The sequence below is a fragment of the Limulus polyphemus genome, unplaced genomic scaffold (genome assembly GCF_000517525.1).
Source record: "Limulus polyphemus unplaced genomic scaffold, Limulus_polyphemus-2.1.2 Scaffold1041, whole genome shotgun sequence".
Taxonomy (NCBI): Eukaryota; Metazoa; Arthropoda; class Merostomata; order Xiphosura; family Limulidae; genus Limulus; species Limulus polyphemus.
In genome coordinates, this window is record NW_013666651.1 from 158034 (window position 1) to 164786 (window position 6753).

Sequence of the window (6753 nt, forward strand, 5' to 3'; positions counted from 1 at the left end):
GTAGCACGCGTGCTCTCATGTTACCATATCAAATAATATAAAAATGACCTTTGGTTTTTATAAAGTGACCTGTCTTAGCTGTGTTTTAGTAGACTAGTAGCTTGTAAAATACAGTCACATTTCAATTATTATACATCATTGCTATTTAGAAATAAGTTCTTAAACTTATTTTTCTTAAAACATAAAACAGTAAATAAATAAGTAAAGTAAACAATTATCTTTTCTAGTTACAACCTTTGTACTTGGTTATCAAGCTTCTAAATTTTTTTTTAGGTTTTATATACATACAATTTAAATAAGCAAAAAAAAAATCATAAATTACTAAATCGATACCACAGAATTCCACTGTAATTTATCACACTTAGTAACTAAGCTGTATTTGAGTCTTAAAAAATATTACATTTCAAGCAGACTAAAGACAGAACCTACCTTCTTGGAATTTTGGTTCGAAAGAACGAGATGGCATACTAACACATGAAAATGGCTGAGAAAACCACTATGGGGACATTCTGAGCTTTCATGTATATAAGGGACCGTTTTCAAAAAACTCAAAAAATTATAAAACCTCATTAGTTTTATTCACAAAAAAAATTTTGAGTGTTTTTTTTTATATTTTACACAAATGTTGGTAATCATAGATAACACCAATAAAAAATTAATTCAACTCAAGGGAATGTTGACTTTAAGCATTAACCTCAATACAAACACACAATTATATGCAAAATAAGAACATTTTAGTTCTCTGTAGGTGAACTGACAATATTTACAATTTACGATTGTTAGAAGCACGTTTGAAGATGCACTAACAAATTTCTCTGTTGATTTGAAAGTAAAAGGAATGTTATAAGTTGAAAATTTCACATATTCCTTTTAAACACAAAATTAACAACTTTAGGATGAAAAATGTCTCTCAAGGCTATAAACATTTAAATCTTGTCAATGCATGCCCAAACAAATCTTTCTAATGAAAAAAAAAAATAAGACTACATATGCAGGTTATCTCAAACTTAATTTGATCCAGCTAGCCTAAAAAATAACTTTTTCTCCATGTTTGTTGCAATACAAGTTCAAAACTAATGTGCAAAAGAAGATTATTTTATTTTGAATTATTTTAGGAGAAACTAAGATCTTAACATATACCTACATGAATTATTACCTCATTATTTTTGTTGTACCACCAAATAAAAATGTGCACGATAAATCGATGATTACTTTGTTAGAATGACTTTGTAGATTTTGGATGATAATGAACCTAAAAAAAATTTATCTTAAATTTTTTTTGTTTTTGTACATTTGTGTTTGTCTTTTGGAAATTATCTTACTTCAACTTCCAACTGTTTATATATTTAAAGAACAGTTCATTACATCCATAAACCTAGTAAAATACAGGATGCAAAGCTGAAAAACATCAGAAATGTTATTCTGATGTGATCTCACGAGGTTTCTTCATTTTGGTCACTTATAACTTATACATTGACAAGCAAACACTAAAGGAATCTCTAATCAAAACAGTTTTTAACATTAAGATAAAACAACAACAACAAATAACATTTAAAGACAACAATCTTTACTCAACTAAACTTAAAAAACAACAATAACAAGAAATTCAAAAGTAGCCCTTAACATTTAAATATTTTTCAACACTTCCCTTAAATTGACTGCATCTACCAGATTGGAAGGCAACCTGATCCAAAGGATAACAATCCTGTTAATAAAACTGTTTAAGCTGAAAATTACTCCTGCCTTCCAAAATATATATTCGTGACCTCTTATCATACCATTCTCACTATTAAGTACAAAAAAAAAAAAACATTATGCATCGAAACTATCAGTTCCCTTAACAATCTTAAATATCTCAATCAGATCCTTTTAACTTTTATTTTTATCAAGAGAAAACAATTTCACAGGTCTTAACCTCTCTGGTCATATGACTTTCCATTTTAGGTACATCCATTAAACCTTTTCCAAAAATTCAATGTTCTTTCTAAGATAAGGAACCCAAGAATGAACATAATGCTCCTAATGAGGACTAAATAGTGACATAAATAATGAAATTGTAACCTCTTTATACTACATTCAATACTTCTGTAAATACAACCTAAAATCCTCTTTTGCCCTACCATTAGCAACAAGATGGCTTAAGAGACTGATCAACCAAAACACCAGGATTCTTTCTTTCCATAACACTGTTAAGATTACTTTATAAAAATCAGAATTTAAATTATGATAACCCACATGTATTACCTTACATTTACTATAATTAAAAGCCATCTGCCCAACCCATTAGAATTAGTGATTTAATCAATTAATCAAAACAGTTGAATACCTATAAGCAACAATTATATTAATAAATGTAATGCAAACTAAAATTATCAAAATTACAAAGAAATCAATAATTATAAGTTAGTGTTTCCAACTGTTACTGTTTTGTATTATTCCAACAACCTATTAACCAAAACTGATTGTCACAAAAAAATAATCAACTAATTCAAAGTAATTGAAATTAGTGTTTCCAACTATTCCTATTTTCAATTATTTCAACTATTTAAGCAAACAAGATACTGCTAATGTGTTTTTCATTAAGCACAAGGCTACATAAACCTTTTTATACTATGTTCAATACTTCTGTAAATACAACTTAAAATCCTCTTTGCCCTACTTTTAGCAAAAGCACACTGCTTGGATGGCTTACGAAAATGATCAACCAAAACACCAAAATCCTTTGTTTCCACAACACTTTTAAGGTTATTCCTATACAAGTTATACAGATAATAATAGATTGAAACTTGCATGACTACCTGCAAAAGCAAATACTAATGAAAAACTTCTGTTTTCTAACCATTCAAATGTTTAGCTCAGCATATGTCAGTGTCACATCCTTACAATAATTAATATAACACTACATCACAAGCCAATGAAAAATACACATTTTCTACAAAATGTGGCTGTTGACTGACATCATACATTGAAGGCCTACAACTACTAATACCTTGCAAGAATGTCAACTGATGATTGACTTAACAAAAAGAATTTGACATTGAATCAATAATATTTGTACAATCACACATTATTTGTGTACTTTCTGAGATCAAAAGCCTCTTATCAATACTTTTTAATACTGAAATAATTTGACTACGAGCTTTAAGAAACAAGTGTCCTAAGACACAATAAGAAAATGACATACTAGTAATTAGAAAAAATACACAAAACATAGTTATATACTAACATTGTGAAACAAAATAAATACCAAAATAAGTTGTAAACTTAATACAGGCTATTCAATATGTTATGGGAAAACAAAATCAATTTAACCCCAGAGGTCACTGTCATCTCTTGAGTAGCCATGTCAATCTCACAGAGTTTGCTCTAAACAGTACATTAATAAGTTACATCTTTTTGAATGACAAAAAAATTTGCAGTACTTAAGTACATGATGAATATTCTAGTAAATGAATAAACTGCACAATGAGTTAATCACAACTTCATATAAAATAAAACTTAGTTAACTAGACTACTGCTAAAAAAAAATGTCAGACTGAAAGTTGAACAATGAGCTAAACTGATAACAAAGAAACAACTGCACTTCCCTCTCGATCAGTTGAGTTGCTGTAACATCATAAGAGAAAAAAGAATTGAAGAAAGACAATTCTTCACGGATAAATCTCAAGACACGATTTACTGTGACACTGTATTAAAAGGACTCTTCGTAGACAACTCTAACATAAAAGACACCACAGTCAATACTCATGAGGGCCTCATGTTAGGTACTAATGTGACAATGTATGTCTGTATCTTAGCAACTAGGCCATTTAAATAGCCTTGACTAGTTCAATAAGGACACATCGAGTACTCACTGGAATTGTTTATTAAAACACATAAAGACTACTTACAAAGTACAATTCATGAACACTAGACAAGTAACATTCACATGCTAAGAGGCAATGAAGACAGTCACTATACTAGACACACGTACGTTCACAAACTTATTTTCCACATTAAGCTCGGGCACCCGTAGATTGAAACCTATATGGTAACAGTTGCAGAAGAGAGCCTAACAACGAATTACTAACTAAAAAAACTCTTCTTTTTCTAAACTGTCAATGAAGTGAAGTATTTATGTACTACAGCTCTGTATCTGTTAGTGTTATGTTAATCATTGTACACATGTGACATTATATCCCAAGCTAACTAACATCTTGTACAGAGCACGCAACTGTTGAGTTCATGCTTATATGACATGAATGCCCAAACAATGAGTGGTACAATTGTAAAACATTATTAATAGAAGTTGTGTGTTTAATGTAGTAACTTTGTAATTGTGTGATATATATAACATGTAATGATATGTGCCAACAGATGCTACATCTAAAGGAAGAAATAATGCTAACTTAATTCCTCACAATATTTTGTTATTGTTTTTCACTTAAAGTTTGTTTGGCTTTTGGAAAAGGGCTTATAATTCAATGATCTTAGATTTGATTCCTACTGACACTAAACTTGCTCACTCTGTTTTGTTATGGCAGAGTTGCTAAGGCCATCTACTAGTGGTACTAATTTTGAGTTGTTGACTACAGGGAAGGCAACTTGTTGGCAACAACTGCTGCAATTTTTTTTTTTTGCTTGCTTGTACATATCATGGTTTCAGTAACACTATACTAATTGATTAATTACATGTAATCAATTAATGGGACTACCAATCCTCCACTTCTACAACTAATCAAATAATGAAAGTCCTTTTGTAACATCCTCACAGCCAAGAATATTCAAAACCTTAATATCATCAACAAATGTAAGCAATTTATTGACCATTCTTTCATCTATGTCAGTGACATAAACCAAAAAAGTCCTAAACACTGAAGCCTGAGGTACCTCACTTGTTACATTAATCTAGTTTGACTGAACTCCACTTTTAACAGTCCTCTGTTTTCTTCAACCAAGACATTTTCCAAATTATCCTCCCCACACCTAGAGACCATGTCTAGGTTTCTTGTACAATATACTTAAAATCAGAACTCCTGGTTCATATTATAATGTATTTACTTATCATATCGTGTTACTGTGTCCAAAGCCTGTTTCATACTAATAATTATCCATTCAGCCTTACAGCTTGTTTATTTTTACAATATTTTTAGAACTATCACAAGAATGTAGCACACTGAACTTCATTAGCATTCTCCTATTACTTCTGTTCTGAAATGTCTTACTGTTCTTAGTTTTAATTCTAAAATTCTACATATGTAAAAAAAAAAAAAAAAGATAAAAAATGTGCCATTACTAATTTACATACTCGTAGATAGAATGAGAAAGGGAAGTTAAAATCTTAAACAAAACATTTGGATAAATAAAGCTTATAAAATCTATAATTAAATTATCATTACATTCTAACATTGACTATGGTCAAGAAAAATTAAGAATCAATAAAGTTTTTAAAAACAACAGCAACAGAAAACAGTTAAATTTACTGAATTATTCAATATCCTACAGGCATTAAAACGTACATAAAAATTTTTATTTCATAAATAAATATTATTAATGGTAACTTTGGCAACTCAAATGTTAACCTTGTAAACACTATGGGTTATGAAAACAATTCTTTTCATAGAAGCTTTGATCAAAGCTCCTCCTTACAATACTGATGATGTACTACAAGTTCAGTCATAAAGATTTAACTGAATGTTTTTTAAAAGATAAAACCCTTTTGTATAACAAAATTTTTTGACAAATTTAGCCATTTTACAAATTCAGTTTGAAAAGACAACTTACTCTCAGCATGAATACGGTCCACTGTCACCCAATTAGCTGTCTTCAACCTTTATTACAGTTACATTGCATTGTTTATAAATACCTTTTTGCTACTATGCTCTAGACAGGTTCGACTAAATATCTAATTCTGATTAAATCATATTTTCTACAGACTGACAAAAAAATGCACATTAGGTAAAATATACACTACGAATTTATAGCTACAGCAAAAGCTACCATACATTCAACGGTCAATAACAGGGAATATCTGTGAATGTACCTTTGGTTGAGGCCAGTATCATGTTTAGGTGTGCATTTCAAACAATTACTAAAACAAAGGAACTAAAACATCAAGAAAACGTATATATTAATGATTCTACTTGTCTCTGTGTCACCAAATTTTTATTTATGGATAAAAGTGGGCAGATAAAAATCAAACTATTGACAGTATGATTTTTCACCATGAAACAATTAAGATAATTGGCAATATTATAAATAACTTCAAGAACATCATACCCACAATTCCAAGCTTCATCAAGCAACACAGTTATTTTGCACTGAACAAATATTCACACAGGCTAATCTTATACATTCTACCCTTAACTTAATGAAACTAACACAGATTCTTACATTAAAAGAAATGAACTTTTTTCGACACTGCTCATCAAAGCTTGGTAAAAAGGTAATCCATGATCAAAAAAGCCAACCAACATCTTGATTTGTACTTCCATAGCAGAGCCATAATAAGTAAACTTCTTTACAATTTTTTTTATTTTTATTATTTCTATTTAAAACAAAGTGAGTTAAGTATTTAACAAAAGAACAAATATTATTTTTTGACACATATACTTATTATTTAGTCTTCTACAGCTAACATTTATAATAATGGCTGTAGACGGCTTGAATGGGTAATGAAGAAAAACTTTAATATAAGTTTAACATAACAGTAAATGTACAATGTTTCGGCAAGGTTTTGTCATCATCAGGTACCTTGTCGAAACGTTGTACATT

The 6753-nt window shown here is 29.6% G+C and overlaps 1 protein-coding gene across 1 annotated transcript in view; it reads right to left on the reverse strand.

Moving 5' to 3' along the window:
• LOC106461836 (forkhead box protein O-like) overlaps positions 1-6753 on the reverse strand; it is a 22025-nt gene that overhangs the window by 13856 nt on the left and 1416 nt on the right. The gene's annotated exons all lie outside the window — the stretch shown is intronic.